At 41.7% G+C, this 20,950-nt stretch overlaps 1 protein-coding gene across 8 annotated transcripts in view; it reads left to right on the forward strand.

The window, feature by feature from the left end:
* STAU1 (staufen double-stranded RNA binding protein 1) overlaps positions 1-20,950 on the forward strand; it is a 97,707-nt gene that overhangs the window by 22,910 nt on the left and 53,847 nt on the right. For 2 of the 8 annotated variants that reach the window (XM_079945846.1, XM_079945847.1), the window contains exons 1-2: positions 6,346-6,528; positions 17,740-17,805. The gene's annotated coding sequence lies outside the window, so the exon portion shown is untranslated. Of the gene's footprint in view, positions 1-6,273; positions 6,529-17,739; positions 17,806-20,950 lie in introns of those variants that run through there. The other 6 variants (XM_079945848.1, XM_079945849.1, XM_079945855.1 and 3 more) reach the window with 5 other exon arrangements.

Consider the following 20,950-nt stretch of genomic DNA (forward strand, 5'->3'; position numbering starts at 1 on the left):
ATCCCTAGCTACTCAGTCCTTGTCTCCAGAGGTAAATACTGTTATCACTTTTTGTTTTTGGTCACACCACACGGCATGTGGGATCTTAGCTCCCAGGGATCTTAGCAGGGATCGAACCCATGCCCCCTTGCATTGGAAGCATGGAGTCTTAACCACTGGACCACCAGGGAAGTCCCCTGTTATCACTTTTTTAATGTCTCATTCCAGACCTCTGGAATCCAGAGGTGGTCTCTTCATTAATAAACATATATGTGTTCTGCACCTACCACAAAACTTCTGGCTGTTTTTTCTTGAGCAGTATGGCTAAAGATTTATCAATTTTATTGATATCTGCTTTTACCTTTATCATTTCTTTCCTTCTGCTTGCTTTGGGTTTAATTTGATCTTCTTCTTTTTTTTAAATACATTTATTTATTTATTTTTGGCTGTGTTGGAGCTCTGTTGCTGCGTGCGGGCTTTCTCTAGTTGCGGCGCGAGGGCTTCTCATTGCAGTGGCTTCTCTTGTGGAGCACGGACTCTAAGCGCGCGGACTTCAGTAGTTGTGACACGCGGGCTCTAGAGCGCAGGCTCAGTAGTTGTGGCACACGGGCATAGTTGCTCCAAGGCATGTGGGATCTTCCCGGACCAGGGCTTGAACCCATGTCCCCTGCGTTGGCAGGCAGGTTCTTAACCATTGCGCCTCCAGGGAAGCCCTTAACAACTTTTATTTATAAAGTGCAGCAGCATTAATCATCTTTATCATGTTGTATATTACATCCCTAGTAGTTCCTTATAATTAACTGGAAGTTTATACATATTGACTATCTTCATCTAATTCCCCTCCCCCCATTTCTTAGGTCCTTTTAATGTGTTATGAAATTTGCCTTTTCCATAATTGAGGTGCAATTCTTTTTCCAGTTTGTCATTTATCTTTTTACTTCACATGATTATTTTTTGTATTTTCATTGATCTTTTCCCCTAAGCCTCCTGAATTTTGTGTTATAGTTAAAAGGGTATTCTCAAAAAAAAAAAAAGGATATTCTCCACTTCAGGGTTGTAAAAGAATTCTCCCAGGGATTTTCCTGGTACTCTTATGGTTTCCTTCTTTCCATTTAAATCTTTGATCCTTTTGGCATTTTTCCAGGTATAAGATATAAAGTATGGATGTAACTCTGTTTTTCACTTGCAGAGGCTGCATAGTTGTCCCAAGCCTCTTACTGAATGAAATCCATCTTATCTTAGCCAATTTGAAATACCACCTTTGTTGAATATTAAATGTCTACATGTATTTGAGTCTATCTGGGAATTTTTCTTCTCTTCCACTGATTTGTGGAACTAATTAGGTACTAGTACCTAATAGTCGTAATTATAAGGCTTTATAATATGTTCACTACATGGTCAGGCGTTTTCAGAAATGTTTTCTTGTTAATTTTTCCAGAAGAATTTTAGACATGGCTCATCTAGTTCCAAAACAAAATCCTATTTGTGTTTTTCTTGGGCTGTCATTAAATGTCTAGATTAAATCTCATCAACTGTCTGATATCTTAGTGATATGGAGTCTTTCTAGCCAAGAACATAGCTTATATTTCTGTTTGTTCCAGTTTTTCTGTGTCCTTCTGCGGAATCAAATTTTTTCTTCACATAGATTGTGAATCTTTATTGTAAAGTTTATTCCTAGGAATTTTAAAAGATTTCTTTGGAAATGGAGGCTTCCATTATATCTTCTGTTGTATCCCTAAGATTTCTGAAATAGCCCTAGGAGATAACACTATCTTAAATAATTCCGAGAATTACCTAGACTAGCAAGTAGTTCTCAACCTGTTTCCCCTTGCAACACATACTATAGGTGACCTTGACATAGGCCAATCAATCCTACAGGTGTTCCTTGTTTTTTAGAGACTCCAACAGAGAAAGAGGCTGTCGTTCTTCAGCAGCTGATGGAAATTTATGTGTACCAGACATGCATTGAGGGTCAGGGACACCATGGTGACCAAGACAGCCTGAGTCCCTGCCCTCATGAAAGTTGATCACATAGTTCTAGCCAAACAGAGCAAACTCAGCAAATAATTGAATAATTATAAGGGTGCAAAGTTCTGCTAAGGGGCTATGAGATTGGAGCAGAGATAATGGTCAGGTGTTAACATCCATTAACATCCACACACAAGGCTTCAATTACCTCCCAAATGCTACTCACGCATACATTGTGTCTCCAGTCCTGAATTTCCTCTAAACTCCATTTCCAATTCCCCATCAGGAGGCAGAGTCTAATTCTCCTACCCTGATCTGGACTGGCTTGTGTTTTGCTTGTAGCCAATTAACTACAGTGGTAGTGTGAGATACAAGTCTAATTTCTTCCTTATGCTTGTGAATATTCAGTTTCCCACTAATTTACTGAAGAGAGGATCCTTTTCTCATTGCATATGCCTCTGGCACTTTTGTCAAAGATCATTGATTGTAAATATGTAGGTTTATTTCTTTCCATTGTTCTGTATGTCTGTTATGATGTGGCTCTATGTTACGTCCAAGGCTAGGTCACATGAGGTAGTGCACCTCTGCCTTGCTGTATGGGACACACACTCTTGAAGCCTTCAGCTGCCATGTAAACAATTTGACAGCCCTGAGGCTGCCATACTGTGAGGAAGCTCAAAGTAGCCCATTCAGAGACCACATGGATAGGCCCTAAGGCTTCCGGAAGAGAGAGAGGCCCAGCTAGCACCCAGGCACTCTGTCCCCCAGTGGTCCACTCCACAGTAGAGACCCCCAAGTTACAAAAACCTAGCCAAGCTCTTTCCAAATTCCAGACCCACAGATCTACTAGAGATAATACAATAATTGCTGTTCTTCCAAAGTACTAAATTTTGGAGCAGCTTGTTTTGTAGTATAGTAACTGGGACCTGGGCCACGTGTCCTACCACAGGGTTTTGCACATGCTTTCCCTCCTACTTGGAACACTTGCACTGCTTTTGCCTAGTTACCACCAACGTGTCTCTTCAGACCTTTGCTAAAGCTACAGTGCTTCTGGATGCTCCATTCTTAAACCCTGAAACCAGGGTTTCATAACATCAGGTACCTTTACTTCCTATACTTATCACAGTTGTATTTGGAGATTCTTTCACTGTCTTTCTGACAGGTCTTCAGCTCCATAGACCAGCATTCAGTCCATGCAGTTACACAGTAAGCCAGGCATTGCAAACTCAAATATCAACAGGTACAGGAAAGTAACATAAATGAGAGATGCGGGCAGGGTGGGGACTGTGGTAAAATATAAGTACCCATCTTTAGGGCACAGCTGCCACTCAGCAGGCTCTGTGCAGCCTAATCTGCCTCCTTTTTTAAAATTTTATTTTATTTTATTTTTTTTGGCTGCGTTGGGTCTTCGTTGCTGCATGCGGGCTTTCTCTAGTTGTGGCGCAAGGGCTTCTCATTGCAGTGGCTTCTCTTGTTGTGGAGCACGGGCTCTAGGCACGTGAGCTTCAGTAGTTGTGGCATGCGGGCTCAGTAGTTGTGGCTCACGTGCTTAGTTGCTCGACGGCATGTGGGATCTTCCCGGACCAGGGCTGGAACCTGTGTCTCCTGCATTAGCAGGCGGATTCTTAACCACTGCATCACCAGGGAAGTCCCTGCCTCATTTTTAAGGAGATGACACAAACCCAGATTATTATGTGTATGTTAAAGTGATAGCAACTAATTAAAAGTAAAAACCCAGAAGAAAGAAAAGGAGAGAAAAGAAAAACAACCACCACCTGAAGATTTAATACTCCTTGTTTTCTGAGAACGCTGAACTCTTACTTTGTGTAACCAAGAAATTGTATTTAACTGAGGCATAGGTTAGCCGTGGGCTGGCTGTGGTTCAGGAGCGGGTCACTTGGATTTGTTTTTCTCTATTTGTACCTAGAGACTGTCAGTCAAAATCTATTCCAAGGGCCAGAATGCTTCTTGACTCTTGCTTAATAATAAAATAATAATTATTTTTTAGGAATTATTTATTTTTCTTTAGGAAGCAGATGGAAGTAAGATATTGTGACCATTAAGTTACACTAAATCCTGTGTGTTCCTTGCCAGAAGATAAATTATATATGTGTTTGTAATAAGGAATGGAACATGCAAAGCTCATAAAAACCCTGTGAGAAGTTGATTTTTATCTAAAGATTATGCTTCTTGTTAGTTAATGTGTCTGTTAAAAAAACAGAAAAAGAAATGAGCTATGAAGCCATGAGAAGGCATGGAGGCAGGAGTTCCCTGGCAGTCCAGTGGTTAGGACTCGGCGCTCTCACTGCCATGGCCTGGGTTCAATCCCTGGTTGATGAACTGAGATCCCACAAACTGTGCGTTGCGGCCAAAAAAAAAAGTAAAAGAAGAGAAAAGAAAAGACATGAAGGCCACATACATGCAATGCATATTACTAAGTGAAACAAGCCAATCTGCATGATTCCAACTATATGACATTCTGGGAAAGGCAAAACTGCAGGACACAGTTCAAAGATCAACGGTTACCAGGGAATGGGAGAGGGAGGGGAAGGCAGTGCTCTGAGAACAAGTGATTCCCTAGGATGACGGGTGATCAGTCACTAACAAGAGCAGGTAGGGAATTCCCTGGAGGTCCAGTGGTGAGGACTCCATGCTTCCACTGCAGGGGGCACAGGTTCAATCCCTGGTCGGTGAACTATGATCCTGCGTGCTGCGAGGAGCAGCCAAAAACAAAAAACAAAAAAACCAAGAGCATGTAGTAGCCTTGGTTGCTCAGAGCAGCACACTGAGGACTTCACTAAGGAGCGTCCTATCACTCTTTAGATGGGGAAGTTGAGACAGGGTGTCATCGAACTCTACTAATTCTCATGACCCCTGGATAAAACAGGAAATTGTTTTTCCCGTTTAACTAAGAGGAAAACTAAGGCCCAGCTGTGTTGAGGCCCAAGTCACAGGATAAAATCCAAAGACTGGCTTAGAGAAGGAAAAGAGAGATCTCCCCTCAATATATGGAAGGAGGGAAGAAAGTTGAGACTAGAAGTCATAGGCCCATCACTTGGGTGCCCAAGGGTGATAGTAAAATGGGTCAGAACACCCCCTTCTACCTTTAAACCTTTGAAGAGATTGTCTGATTGTGCAGGGACCTCAGCTTTGGGTTTAGGGAAACCCCTCTGTGTCTGCTCCTTCACCCAAGCGACCTATGGGATCCAGATTGCTTGGAAGATAGAAAGAAGAAAATTCACCTTTAGCAGAGGGCTGGACAATATCTGAATGTTGCTTAGTACTGTCTTAGACTGGCACTCAATGGACAGTGAAATTCCTTTGACTGTTTTTGGTGTCCTGAAATTCAGTCTCAATGTATTTTATAAGGAGCGAAGTAAGGAGGCCTGCCTGGTCCAGAGAAGGGAGTCCTCCAAGGCTGGGGCAAGGTCCCAAAGCACTGTTTGGAGTGGCCCCGTCAGCCACACATTTCATATCATGAACTTATGCAAATTAAACTATATAGCCTTGGCAAGGAAGATTGAGCAGGAGTTAAATTGAGAGATATTGAGAGATAGAGAAACTATTTTTAAATAGTGGGGAAGCAGTCCTAGACTGAGCAAGAGAGAGCTTGCCTGGACATCTGCAGTCCCTTCACTCACTGTTCCCTGAACCTACCACAACGCGTGTATAATTCTTTGCTGAGTGTGATTCTAGAGGGTCAACATTCCCCACGCCCAAACCTCAACCTGTCATATAAGAGGGCTACAAAAAACTACTTAGTTTATCTAGAACTGGGTGAAAGAAATAGCAATCTGGCACTTCTTGCCTTTTAACTCACTATAAAAGTTACTGATTTTATTGTTTCACCCTCACTAGAACCTAAGTTCCATGAGGGCAGGGATTTTTGTCTGTTTGATCACCACTATGTTCTCAGCTCTGCGAGCAGTGCTTTGCAAGTAGTGGGCGTTTAATAAACACTTACGAAAGGAGCAATTGAGGGAAGGAGAGAAAGGAGTAACAAAGGCCGGAGAAGAGGAATAGGGAAAGGGAAAAAGGGAAGAACGAAGCGGAAGGAGAAAAGAAGGAAGCCCCAGCGTCCGCGTCTAGCGGGCAGCCTGCAACTCCCAGTAGAACTGCAACTCCCAGTAGAACTACAACTCCCAGCAGGCCTCGGGGCCCAAAAGGCTGGCCTAGGAGGCTCAGGCGGGACCAACGAGGGTTAGCCCGGCTCCCGGCGTGCCTTTGCGAGCGCAGGCGTCGCCGCAGGGCCCGCCGGGACTTGTGGTCCGGGCCGCGGGTGGGGCTGGGCATGGAGGCGGGCGGGGGCCGGGGGCGGGCGCAGGCCCCTCCCCCGTCACTTCCTGCCGGGCTGCGGGCGCCCGAGCGGCTGTTCAGTGTTTTTGCCGGTAGCGGCCGCGTCTGGCTCGGCTCCCCCTCCCTCTAACCCCCGGCCCGGCGGCGCCCGCCTCCTCCGCGGCCACTCCGCCTCTTCCCTCCCGCCGTCCCTTCCTCCTCTTCCTTCCTCCTTCCCCTCCTCGCCGTCACCTCCGCCGCCGCCCAGGACTGCCGGCCGGGAGACGAGTTCGGGGCAGCAGCCAGGTGAGGCGGCAGGGCCAGGCCTGGCGGGGCCCGCGCGGGCGCCGTGGCCGCTGGGAGGTGGGTGGCGGGCGGGGTTTAGGCCTCGGCGGGCCCGCGCGCTCGGCCTTTTTCCCCGGGCTTCTCTCCCGCCCGCGGGGCCTTCCCGGAGGAGGCGGGTTCTCCCGCGCCCCCCGCCTCGGGGCGCCCCGCGGCCTGGACCTTGGGCGTCCCTAGCTCCTCCACCCCTTGCTGGGCCCAGAAACAGGTGCCACGCCGCCTTTCCTCATTCCTCTGATTGCGCTGCGATGCCGAAGTTATTCCCGGGGCGGGGGCGGGGCGGGGGATCCCCGCTTCAAGTCCCTGCGGGCCGGAGCACTTAAATCTCCCCAGCCGGGCCTGTAGCGTTATAGTTACGCACACGGCCCAGGTGTCCAGCGCGGGTGCAAATCCCAGCGCAGTCTCTTTAGGCAAGTCACTTGAAGTCTTTGTGTTTTGGTTAGAAAAAGGGGCTAATGCCGTCCCTGCCTCTGAAGGCTGTTAAGGTTCAGTGAAATGGGGCGTATAAAGCGCTTATCAGAGTGCCAGACGCACAGCGTGTCCCAATAAACCGTCTGCATAATTTATTAGCATGATATTAAGGTATAACTTAATGGGTAGAGTGGACCAAAGTTGACCTACCTAGCCGTTTGGGTTTCTTTAGGGGCCGAAGCGTTCAGCGTTTTGCCCACCGCCAGAGCCGGGGCATTGTTTTGGGTTGTTAACAGCTGAAAGGGGCGTACGTTTAATTGGGACACTCTGTAAGTAGGCAGTCTGTAAAAGATAGTGTTGCTATTTCCACGTCCTCCGCTGAGTCAACTGCAGGATTTTCACCAGCTCCCTCCGTATGAGCAACCTGTCCATTTTCCTGCCATCATCCGCTTCTTGTTGTCTTTCCATTTCTGGGAAAGTTTCCTTGAGTTTAGCAAACCTTTCTGGAGCACTTGCTGTGTGTCAGGCTCTGGAGAGAGGGTGTACGGAGCTGGAAAAGTTGTCTTTTTTTTGCCGCTGCATTTCTAACTTTTGACTTTTTCTCACGGCAGCTTTGCTTTTATTCCCTCCGTCCCCGTTGGCCGACTTTCCTTTTAAGCCCTTGCCCCACCTCCGTGTCGCAGTATTGCTTATGTGGAAGTTTTCTTCTGTTCGGGCGAAGATGTGTGCTTCAGTCTGTTCTGCCTCTGTTCTCTTGCTGTGGGGACGTTTTTAAGGTCATTCTTCCTGCTTGTAGCTTTAATTGTTTAGAGGGTGGTGGAAAAAGAGTTAGACCAGATTTTTGGTTGATTTTGGACTTTCAGGAATCAGTGTGCTTACCAAATGTATTCAGTAGATTACATTGCAGCTTGAAGTAAAAACTAAAAATACAGTGGGATTGTAGAGGGGGTAGTTTCAGTCATCCTGGTGACAGGTGGGATTTTTAAAACATTATTTAAAGATACTGAGTTTTTTTGTTTTTAATTTTATTTTTTAAAATTTATTTATTTAATTTGTTTTTTGCTGTGTTGGGTCTTCGTTGCTGCGTGCAGGCTTTCTCTAGTTGCGGCTAGCGGGGGCTACTCTTTGTTGAGGTGTGAAGGCTTCTCATTGCGGTGGCTTCTCTTGTTGCGGAGCACGGGCTTCAGTAGTTGTGGCACGAGGGTTCAGTAGTTGTGGCTCGCGGGCCCTAGAGCGCAGGCTCAGTAGTTGTGGCACACGGGCTTAGTTGCTCTGCAGCATGTGGGATCTTCCTGGACCAGGGCTCGAACCCATGTCCCCTGCATTGGCAGGCGGATTCTTAACCACTGCGCCACCAGGGAAGCCCCTGAGTTTGTTTTAATTCTGTTCTTAGTTGTATAGGTGTACTCTTCATTAAGGAAATTCAATTTATGGAGGTTCAAATTTACAAAAGAGGAAGGAGTGTGTGTTTGCTCTACTGACTGATCCTCCTGTGTCATAGCATTGTTTTAGGTAGTAAATTTCCTTACTGAATTTAAACTCTTTTGATTTACACTCATCTCTCAGCAACACACAGGATGCAAAGTGGCCTCCCTGTTTTTACATTTTCCTGGAATTTTCTGACACAGTGTTACCATCAAGAAATAGTTTAAAGTCTTCGTTTGGATGACTCTAAAAACACCTAAGCAAACAGCTGTAGAAGCAGTACAAAGCATGTCTTCTGCCATATCAAAAACAGTAGTGTTAGGGAAATGATGTTTTAACATTTCAGTCAATAATCTAATTTTGAACAACTTTCTCTCATGGAAAACATACAAAAGTCGAATAGTATAGAGAACCCCCCCTGAACTGGTTACTCAGATTTGATAATTAACGCATAGCCAAGGTCAATCTTGTTTCATGTAGTACTCCCTCCCCCAAACTGGGTTATTTTGACATAAATCCTGAATATCATATAATTTTGCCAGGTTGCCCCAGGCTCATAATCTGTCGCAAAATTACTTTTAGTGGAATCATAGTTCTCATTTTGTTTGCTTTGTGGGGCTTCTTATCTCTGTTTATGCATGATTACAGCAGAAAAAAATATCCTCATCCCCCTCAAAGTCATATCCAGGATGCTGCCTTGCTTCTTTGTGTACAAGAGCAACAATTTTTGAGCTATTAATGACTATAATTGAGGAGCAATCAGAAATACAGATGTACCTAATCCTGTTTGGTGGAGGCCTACCTATGAAACCACTTTTTTTTTTTTAATTTCCTGGAACTTTTTAATTTCCTATATCATGGGCAGCTTCCCATTTCAGCACAGATCTATTTCATTATTTTTGTCTCGTGTATTCTACTGCATGGAAAGCTAAGATATTTTTAAATGATGAAGTCATTGGTCTGTGGAGATGATTATTACCTAAAGTTTAATTCTAGCAAAATGTCATCAATTTTAACTTGAGAACTGAGATATTTGGCAAAGAGATTGTTCCAGTTTACCTTTACCTATAAAATGAAACCACTTTTGATGGAGAATAACTTTGTGTTAAAATACAGTTAATAGTTCATAATGAAACTTGTAAAGTTTCTTTACAGTATTTGTGTAAATATACTGCTGTCACCTTAGGTTAAGAATTAAGCAAAAGTTTTTTTTTTTTTTTTTAAGCGGTACGCGGGCCTCTCACTGTTGTGGCCTCTCCTGTTGCGGAGCACAGGCTCCGGACGCGCAGGCTCAGCGGCCATGGCTCACGGGCCCAGCCGCTCCGCGGCATGTGGGATCTTCCCGGACCGCGGCACGAACCCATGCCCCCTGCATCGGCAGGCGGACTCTCAACCACTGTGCCACCAGGGAAGCCCAAGCAAAAGATATTTGATTTCAAAAGTGTTGTAGAATTATTTTCTAAAGACCGCCCCCCCCAATCTGCTGTATTTACAAACCAATTTTGTAAATATGAATGAATTCACAGCATAAATGATCATATTTTTCTTTCTCATCTAAAAAGAGATCTCTCCTAGAATGGAAGTTGACAGGAATATTATGTTTGTCATTGTTACTTTTGAAATTTCTGGTCATGAACAGTTTTCAACTCGTAGACCTGTAATGTCATTATTTCATTTGTGTAGGTTTACTTTTGAGCTTGATCAGTTACAGTTAACTTGTGTTTTAGTTATTACAACTTGGGAGATGAGGAGGGATATGCATACCTCTTAACATTGGGGGAAAAAAAACCCCAACCAACTTGGCATCTAAGAAAGGACACAATATGTACTTTATTTTAAAAAATGCTCAGTGCTTCCCAGTAGGCTTTCAGTAAAACTTTTAAGTATTTGGAATTGTTACCGTTAATACAGTTTGTTCAGACTAAAGTGCTCTAAGATTCAGCCAGAAAGCCTATTTATATACAGATTATCTTAAGTTTAGAAATGAGCATGAGGCATGGAACTCCCCCCCGCCCCCAGTTCTTGAAGTCTAACCCATTAACGTTCTGGGTGTAATCATTAAACATGGGGCTGCACTGTGCTGCTTCATCCACAGCTTCTCCCCAATATGACAGTGACAATGTAAGGCGGCACAGAGTGGGTCTCAGCTTCTCTGATGCCTTTTTACTCATGGAGTAAGAAAGAGTGAAATTCACCAGCATAAAGATGGAACTTTCATGAAAAATGTATCTTTCTGTAGAATGTCATAAATCAAAATTCTAGGAGCCTTGTTTATGAACCTCCAAACTGGATCATACTTGATGTCATACTTAGTGACAAACATTTGCTCAATTTGGGGAAATATAAATTCTATCCCCTCAGATGAGAGCTTTTGGAGTTGCTTTATTTCTCTCAGAATAGGATTTTGTGGCCTTCAAAAATGTTTAGAGAACTTTTTTTTCACTTACATATATATGTATGTATATTATATATGTGTGTGTTTGTTGGATTGTCATGTAAAATGTATTTTTTAGGTCAAAAAAGTTTGCAGGCCACTGTAGTTAAGTTATACTGGCAAATAAAAGCACAAATTAACCTCAAAAAATGTTTAGAGAATTTTATGACAGATTTTTGTTTCACACTAGACCTATAACAGATTGTTTTAAATTAACTTCTTGTGACAGAGACCTTTGTGGTTAAAATGCTTCTGGTGTAATTTTCTGCATGAGCTTTTCCGTAAATGCTTGATTTTGACCAGGTTTTATTTATGCCATTCCAAAAATATAATTTGTAGGTTAGAGGTTGAACCATGAGAAGACATGTTATTTGCTATGGTTATTTTCCCCCAACATTTTATGAAAAATTTCACACACATAAGAAAGTTTAAAGAATTTCAGTGTACACTTCTATGTTTACCACCTACTTTCTGCCATTATTTTACTGTATTTACTTTATTACATGTCTGTTCCATCTGTCCATCTCTTTTAATTCATTAATCCATTCTATTTTTCGATACATTTCCAAGTACATTATAACATTAGCACACAGCATGCATATCTACCACAGTTAATTTTATTTATTTTTTGTAACTTTTTTTAACATCCTTTTTTTAAATAATTAATTAATTAATTAATTTTGGGCTGCATTGGGTCTTCGTTGCTGTGCGCGGGCTTCTCATTGCAGTGGCTTCTCTTGTCGCGGAGCACAGGCTCCAGGCACGTGTGCTTCAGTAGTTGTGGCTCACGGGCCCTAGAGCGCAGGCCCAGCAGCCATGGCGCACGGGCTTAGTTGCTCCGCGGCATGCGGGATCTTCCCGGACCAGGGCTCGAACCCGTGTCCCCTGCATTGGCAGGCGGATTCTTAACCACTGTGTCACCAGGGAAGCCTGCATCACAGTTAATTTTTTTTTTTTTTTTTTTTTTTGCGGTACGCGGGCCTCTCACTGTTGTGGCCTCTCCCGTTGCGGAGCAACAGGCTCCGGACGCGCAGGCTCAGCAGCCATGGCTCACGGGCCCAGCTGCTCCGCGGCATGTGGGATCTTCCCGGACCGGGGCACGAACCCGTGTCCCCTGCATCGGCAGGCGGACTCTCAACCACTGCGCCACCAGGGAAGCCCCACAGTTAATTTTAAAAGTGAGACAGTTCTACAAGGTATTCCTAGATCTTTAAAAGCCAAGAGCTTTGTTGACTTTTGTTTCCAATTTTACTTTGATTACAGAACTCTTTGCTATTTATTTTATTTTTTAAATTTTATTTATTCGTTTATTTATGTATCTATATATTTATCTATTTATCTTTACTTATCTATTTATATATCTATTTATTCATCTATTTATCTGTTTATTTACCTATTTATTTATTTATCTATTTATCCATTCATTCATTCATGCTGCGTCCTGAGGCATGTGGAACTTCCCTGACTAGCGATCAAACCTGTGCCCCCTGCAGTGGAAGCACCGAGTCTTAACCACTGGACCACCAGGGAAGTCCCAGAACTCTTTGCTTTTTAAAGGAAATTGTTTAAAGAACTTTTTGCACCAAGCTGTGCTTACCTACGAATCACGTATTACGAAGTTGGAATAATGTTGATCAAATCCTTTCTTCTCACATAAGGAGATAATAAGATTATAAATATGCAGCTATGTTGATCCTTGGATATGTTTTGCTGACAGCTTAATGCTCTGAACTAAAAAACTTTACCAAAGAGAATTATTTATTTTAATAAAATGGTAAAATGAGGAAATTACTGCAAATAGCTTATTTACTTTTTAAAATATTTACATTCCTATAGTAGTGAATAAGGTTGATGTTAAGTGATTTATGTCACCAGATAAATGGAGGTAGAAACAAATTCTCTTCAGACTTAATTATATTTTCTGGAATAACACATGTTCAATTATTTGTTAAAGGAATATATTCAGGGGGCTCCCTCAGAGTAATTTACTGAAAGCAGAAGTAGAAAAATCTATCCAAGAATGTGTTTGCTTTCAATTAAGAATTAGTCTTCTAAATATTAAATCTGTATCCCATCTGCTTCTGTTTAATCTGGAATCTAATTTGGAAAAATGTGATGACTTCGTGAGTTTATAACAGTAATGGAAGCAAAACAGATAATTGTATTATAATAGAGAGGTCATAATTGTCCTAGAGGCTTTTTGAAATGTCTGCTGGACTACAAAGTCTAAGAAAATCTATTTAAGTGCCCTGGGGTCTTTTCCCAAAATGAAAATGATTGCTCATCAGATTGTCTCTATATTTGAAGTAGCGTTAAAATTGGTTGCCCAGTGAGTGTGGGTTGATTTTAGTCAGCATGTCCTCTATTCCCATTTAAAATGTTTTTTTTACAAGTGGTGTGTAACTATTAAGTTTATATTTGTAGATGTTTATATGTGACTGAGGACAGGATCAGTGAATCTGCTGGATAATAATATTTGCTACTATTTATTAAGCTCTTACCATGTGCCAGGTTAGGATTACAGGGTGAGAGTTATTTGATGGAGCAAAGGAATCTGAAAGGTCAGATTGAATTTATCTAATAATATAAAAGCTGCTGTTCACCGAGCTCTTCCTTTGTGCCAGAGGTTGAAGTGGACGCTTTGTGTTGTATTTCTGTTACTCCCCAATGTCTTTGCAAAGGAAGGGTCGTAATAGCTGAGGTGCTGAGGCCCATCTGGGAGGCCAAGTAACTGGAGTGGGGTCCTGAGCTCTTTCCACTGAAGCACAACACGTCTCTAATTATTCTCAGGTGCTTTTTGTTTAGAGTAATTTATTCTGGGTGTCACCAGTGCTTTCTCCCCAGTTCTCCCACCCACCACAGTTAGGATGAATTTTGTTCACTAGGACTTCAGACCAATTTGGAAAAAAGTCTGGCTCGGTAGTCCTCAGTCTTTCAAATGAATGCTGTTCATGATTTCCTTGAAATAGTTGGAAGATTTTCAGTTTCCTTTTGTTTGTTGTGACAGATTACTGTAGTCAAATTAAACTAAAACTTTTAAGCTGTTTCAAAGGTTGGGGGTGGGCCTTAGAGGTAAATGGGGATGAGGATGTTTCATTAGCCTTTGTGTTGAAGGATGCTGTCCCCTAAATTATTGCTATAATCCTTCATGAAGTTTATTGAAAATGATTTATTAACTGTAGACAAGGTTGTTGCCAAGAAAATCAGTTTTTTATTTTTAATATATAAATTTATTTATTTATTTATTTAATTTATTTGGCTGCGTTGGGTCTTTGTTGCTGTGCGCGAGCTTTCTCTAGTTGCGGTGAGCGGGGGCTACTCTTTGTTGCGGTGCGTGGGCTTATTGCGGTGGTTTCTCTTCTTGTGGAGCATGGGCTCTAGGCGTGTGGGCTCAGTAGTTGTGGCTTGCGGGCTCAGTAGTTGTGGCTCACAGGCTCTAGAGTGCAGGCTCAGTAGTTGTGGTGCACCCGCTTAGTTGCTCCGTGGCATGTGGGATCTTCCCGGACCAGAGCTCGAACCTGTGTCCCCTGCATTGGCAGGCAGATTCTTAGCCATTGCGCCACCAGGGAAGTCTGAAACTTAGTTTCTTTAGAATTATATTATTCTGCTTTACTGGAAATGAGTTAACTAAGCCTCTAATTAACTTTATAGGGTTGTTGCCCTCTTTGCTTCCCAGCCATTTTTAAAAAATTTTATTTATTTATTTTTGGCTGCTTTGGGTCTTTGTTGCTGTGCGCCGGCTTTCTCTAGTTGTGTCAGGAGGGGGCTACTCTTCATTGCGGTGCGTGGGCGTCTCACTGTGGTGGCTCTAGGCATGCGGGCTTCAGTAGTTGCGGCACGTGGGCTCTGGGGTGCGTGGGCTTAGTTGCTCTGCGGCATGTGGGATCTTCCCCGACCAGGGATCAAACCCGTGTCCCCTGCATTGGCAGGCAGATTCTTAACCACTGCGCTACCAGGGCAACCCTTATGGCTAGTCTTAAAAGGCTAGATCACTGAAATTTAATGTGCCTTTGGATTTGGGGTTATGAGTTTGGATTTGGTATATGAGTTTCCATTCTGTGTTTAACCTCAACCAAGGCATAAGTGTGTCTCATTAATCATGAAAAGGTGTTGGAAATGTGTCTTTTCTGGGAATGAAATGAGCAAGATAATGCTTCTTAAGGTGTTACTATATTAGCTCCTCTCAGGCATGAGCTTTATGATCTACCTAGATCTTGTCTGATTCTCGCACATTTTTGCTCTTTTGAAGTCCATGCTTTCTGTAGATTAAAATTAAGACATGAATTTTCTACCCTTGCAGATTCCATCCTGATACGAATAGGACCATTGTCTGCCGGTGCCATTGTGATTTGGTACAAAATGCAAGGCAGTCCTTTCCTCTGTTAGTAGATAATTTATATGTAATGATAAGTCTGATTATTCTTGGAGGCTTACGTTCTTTGTTGCGCAGTTTAACCTGCTCATTGAGGCTCCATGACCCTTTACCTAGATGACAGTCACATGTAGTCAGGCAAATAAGTTTCCTTTTGGTTTGTAGTAGAGTGAACCTTTACAGTCTGAAACATTTAGAGGACGACTGCCAAGGAACTATTTCCCTGTTAACTCAGAATTTATTAAGCACCAAACATAAAAAAGCATAAAGTAAAAAAATTTTTTTGGAGGGGACGAGGTTCTTCTTAAGTTTGCTACATTTTTTTTTTCTTTCTTAAATAGTGTGTTTTGAACATAATTTATTAATATTATTTTATAATATTGGTTACTGTGTACCCTAAGAAAGTGATGTTTATTAGCTAACTTTGTCGTAGTTTATAAGCATTTCACCTACATTACCAGTTCATCCACCCAAGAATAATATGATTATTGTTTGTTAATCATATGAAATTGGTGGTGGTAACCCTATTTGATATATTAAAAGGTTGAAGTCTACAGAGTAACTTGCTCAGGGTAGTTCAGCTGAGCACCTGAGTTGGCACCCAAACTCAAATCCCCAGTCGAGAGTTTTCTCTACGTCACCCACACAGCCATGTCATGGCTTGTTTGTCCTTATCCTAAATCAGTGTCTTGCAGCCAGGGGACCTTTTATGTTCTTTTGTGTCTTCTTTAGTTATGAGGTAATGTGTATTATAAATGATGTTACTACTAATTAAAATGCCACTGTGAATTACTTATTTAAGTTTGTGTTGGAGTCAAGGTTATTCCTATACAAATGTGAATTCCATGAGGACAGGGACTACATCTTATTTGTGTACTCCTCTCTCCCCAGTGCACAGAATAGTGCCTGCTGTTTATTAGGTGTTCAGGAATCATTTGTTGAGTGAATAAAGCAATGAATTTAATTCACTCTCTTGTGTTCTAGTGTGCTTCTTGAGTGGGAAAGAAAGGGAGTTGGGCTTATCCCATAGTCTTTCTTCTCTGCTGCTGCTTGGAGTAAGTAAGTGGTATAAAGATACACTGGTAGTAATCATGATGGCTTTGGAAATGGTTGGGGATTAAAAAAAAAGTTTGCTCATGGAAGTGTGAATGTGTATATGAATCTCAGCTATCACCTGTGTTGTGTTGAGATGTTTGAAATCCATGGCGTTGTAGACTGATGTTTTTCTCCTCCCTCCCCCTTTTTTTCTTTGCTGTTAAGTTGTTAACAGTTGTTTCTCACTGTTGTCTGATTCTAGCACCTCCTTTTTAACATTTTATTTTTTTAACTTCAGGCTTGGGCTAGAAAACTAGATAACCAAACCTACCAGAAGCGTTCAGCATAGATTTAGATGAGCTTGAATTGAGGGAAGCCCGCACTGGCAAAAGGCATGGCCTCTATTAAGTGGTCTTAGACATTTGTTTGGGCTGTGCAGAGGCCTTTTCATTTTCCATTCATGCTAGTCTTTTGAATGGGTGAGATTGCGGAACAATAGGGTTCTAGATTGGAGAATTGTTAGTATAGTGTACTATTTACAGAAAGAAGTTGGGTTGTTAAAATACTGTAGAACCAATTAAAGCTCATAATTTTATTTCTGAAATTATTTGGACAGTGAACAGCTACTTTTTATTGTTTACTAAGTCACAGTGGCAGTGTGAAATTGAAATGAGCAAAATTACTTTATGTTGTAAAAACGCAAAAAGCATCTCAAGGTAAAGAATTCTATTTGTTACTGACGACTGCCAGTTTACAGAAGGGGCACCTCTAGATAAATGAGACCTGAGAGTTTGAGAGTTAAACTCTTATGTCATCTGAAATCCAGTTCTAAAGAATGATTATGATTTGGATTTGCTAGAGGTAATGTGCTTTTTCATATTTTGCAGTTTAATATAAGAATATTTATGTACAAGTTCCTTTTTGTAAATTTTCCCATGTAATTGCATTTGCATCACCAAGCATATGGTAAGGACATTTATGAATAAAATATTTAATCAGGAGTTAAAGGCTGCAGATTTAAAAATCAGGCTTGTGTGATTGGATGGTATATGATGTCCAGTTCCTTTTTTTTTTGGCCATGCTGTGCAGCTTGCAGGATCTTAGTTCCCCGACCAGGGATTCAACCCACGCCCTCAGCAGTGCAAGCATGGAGTCCTAACCACTGGAATGCCGGGAAGTTCCCTCCAGTTCCTTTCTAAAAAATTAACTCCGAGGTATTCATAGTTCTCTTAGCAGGAAGTAATTAAGATTTAAAAAGGAAATTTTTACTGTCTCATATGTTTGTGTCTCTGCAAAGCACTTTTTACCCAGTTAGTTCCCAGGCACTTGTTTCTTTTGTAGACTCTACAGTGTGCTGCTTCAAGCCATGACATCATGCTTTCAGAAACTTCCTTCCCTACTTGTAAATTTTAGGCTTCCCCAAAACTTTAGCAATATATATCTTCATTTTCAGAAGAAGATCTACTCTAGTAAACTGCTACTGTTTCTTATTTTCCAGGAGTTTCCCAACCACTTAACCTCTCTGAACCAAAACAACATTGTTGCTGGAGCGCTTGTTTTTAAGGTACGCGTAATTTGGCTCTGTAATTTCAGGCCTGTTCATAATCTGTAATGTTTTTGGATTCTTCAGTGATTTGTGTGGAAAATGACTTTTACTTCTGGCTATAGTATTAGAGAAACAAGAAATTTTATGCAGTTTGATTTCTTTTTACTCTTGAGATTTAATTAGAAAGTCAATACAGGGAAAATTGTTGGCAAGAATGTAAAACCTTCTAGCCAGCACTGCCATACACTTTAAATGTAGAGACGTGAAAATTTACCACTGAAGTGTTGTTAAACATAACTCGGTCAATAGCATCTTGGTCATAGAAACTTTTGTAGTTTGCCTTTGATTTCACAGATTGCTTATGTTAAACCTGGTTTTCAAACTTGTGGAAATAATTCCACATTGTTTTTTGTTGTGAATGAAAACAAGTTCCATTTACCACTGACTGCTTGTGATCACCTGGACCCAAAAAGTTTTACTGTAAGAGTGTTCAGGATTTTACAGTCCTTTGTCAGGACACTGCAAGCATTGACACTGCTTTGTGTTTTTTAGCACTTTCCCTCTAAGGGCTGAAAGCACATGATCATACCCTATCTCTGAGGTGGTAATTAATAGACAAGTTAACCCTTGCTTTCTTTGGGAATAAGGAAATTGATGCATAAGGAATTTAGAGAAGTTATACAAAGCTCGGGGAATGGATTTGCACTCATCACACTGAATTTGTATAATGCTTTTCTTTTCAAAGGACTGAGTAACTGTTACCAGTGCCTCAGGATTCCTTCAGTGTTTTAGCTCTCAGATTGCTACAACTGAGGCTTTGTCAAAGAGCCTATTACAGATTGCTTTGGGGAAACTGAGGCAGCAAGCAGTGGATTGGCAAGAGTTGGGCATATAATTGCTATCTGAGTTGGGAGTAGAACTGAAAGCCACAACTCAGAAGTTTGACATGATTTAACATTGTTTGTTGCTACTTAGCAGGAAGGCTGGTTTCTACGTAGATGGCACATGACTACAGACTACAATTTTTTTTCTTTGAAAGAAAAGACAGTTAAGTGTATTGAACCAAGCCCCTTCTTATTCAAGAATTTTTTTTTTTTTTTTTTTTTTTTTGCGGTACGCGGGCCTCTCACTGTTGTGGCCTCTCCCGTTGCGGAGCACAGGCTCTGGACGCGCAGGCTGAGCGGTCATGGCTCACGGGCCCAGCCGCTCTGCGGCATGTGGGATCTTCCTGGACCGGGGCACGAACCTGTGTCCCCTGCATCGGCAGGCGGACTCTCAACCACTGCGCCACCAGGGAAGTCCCACAGTATTACTCTTAACAATCACCAGCAAATCACACACAGATACTCATTTTGATTTAAAAACACTTCCATTTTGGGAATTCTCTGGCGGTCCAGTGGTTAGAACTCTGCACTTTCACTACCGAGGGTCTGGGTTCAATCCCTGCTTGGGTACCTAAGATCCCGCAAGCTGCATGGCATGGCCAAAAAAAAAACCCCCAAACTTCCATATTTACAAAAATAATAAGTGTTTGTGTTGACTTACTTTTAAGAAGTTCTCCTAGGGAAGGGAGGAGGGGAACTTGATAACGTTTCAAACCTAGAAAAGAAAATAAGGTTTTCAGCTTGTTAGGCTGCACAGGTAAATTTTTTTTTTCCCCTTTAGTGCACAGTATGGTGTGATGGTTTTTCTATGATGAACAATAGTGAATTCTCCTTTAGGAAGTATTTCTTTAAATGGACCACCTAATGGTTACATCTGTGTGTAAAGAAAATCCTCCATTGCCTGCTTGGCCCTGCAATCAGTCACTTGTATTGGATGCAAAGGTCTTGAACAGTCTGGGTTGTTTCCAGGCATTATTTTTGGCTCATTTTATTGTCTTGCGAGTGATTGTGCCTCATCATGGCTTTTTGTTCTGTGTCTTTCTCTTGAGCACCAAGTACATTGTGGTCTTTTTTTTTTTCTTTTAAGTAGTTTGGTCATATTTCTTTTCAAGAACCTTTTATTATTGTGTGATTTGATATATGGGCCTGCTGTTGGACATTATTTGCTTGACGTTGACATCGTCTTTTTGGAAATGATTATGTAGGATGATAGTGATTGCCATGTTTCTGTACTTGTGGTTGCCCTGCCTGCAGGTGTTTGGATAACATTTGGAGTCAGTGAATTGCTGTTTCCAGGGGGCAGGAGATGGTGGATGCTGGTAGGGGGAGGTGAACGTAGGGTGGTATGGTGGTGGGGGAGTGAGTTCACTTGCAGAAAACATAACCACATTGCAGCTAGAAAGATGTATTGGACAGGGATCTTGGAAGTAAGTGTTGGATGTAAGGGAAGGACGTGGGTATTTTAGGTGTATTTCAAGGCTTTTATAGGAAAAGTGGTTTATTCCTTAACTTTTTGTTGTTGACAAAGTTTCTCTGAGAGTGAAGCCTCTCAGAAGCTATAGAGAACAGATTAATAGATGTACAGTTGGTTGCTTAAAGAGCTCTTCTTGTGTCTTTGAGGAAAAGTTTAACAAGTAGTTTCTAGCACTTGAGAATGTACAATCTGCCATAAAAGGGTTCACACGTACTAGATGCTTAATAAATTTTTGTTGAATAGTGAATAAATATATCCTAAAATTGCTGTTGGTACTGTTAATGTTCTGTCATGGTGAGGAACTGGAATATTCCTTTGTATCTGTGTACCCATACTATATAAAATATAATAAAGAAGAGAAGGGGAGATATTTCTTGCAGTGTCTTGGCTATCTTAAAAGCTTGTTCAGAATTGGAATGACTTTCTTTTTCCCTCCCTCCCTCCCTCCCTTCCTGTTTTTTAAAAAACACATCTTGTTTGGAAACATCACTTATTACAAAGGGGAATGATGTGTTGATTGCACAAAAGTATAGATACTTCATTATGTCATGTGTAAATCCTGATAAAAATTGGATATTAAAAATGATCTTCCCTAATTGCTGAAGTAGGTATTTCATACTGCAACAATTTAACAATCTGTTAGTTGAAAATGGTTAGGACTAAGTAGTATTGTAGGTGTTTCTGTAAACTGTTTCTAGAAGGATCTGCCTTTTTGTGTATTAAATCTCTCAGACTGTGCACTCAGTATGGCCCAGTCTTGGTAGATTCATTGCTGAGTTAGGAATATGCATTTTGTGCCTGATCA

This window comes from Stenella coeruleoalba (genome assembly GCF_951394435.1).
Source record: "Stenella coeruleoalba genome assembly, chromosome: 15".
Taxonomy (NCBI): Eukaryota; Metazoa; Chordata; class Mammalia; order Artiodactyla; family Delphinidae; genus Stenella; species Stenella coeruleoalba.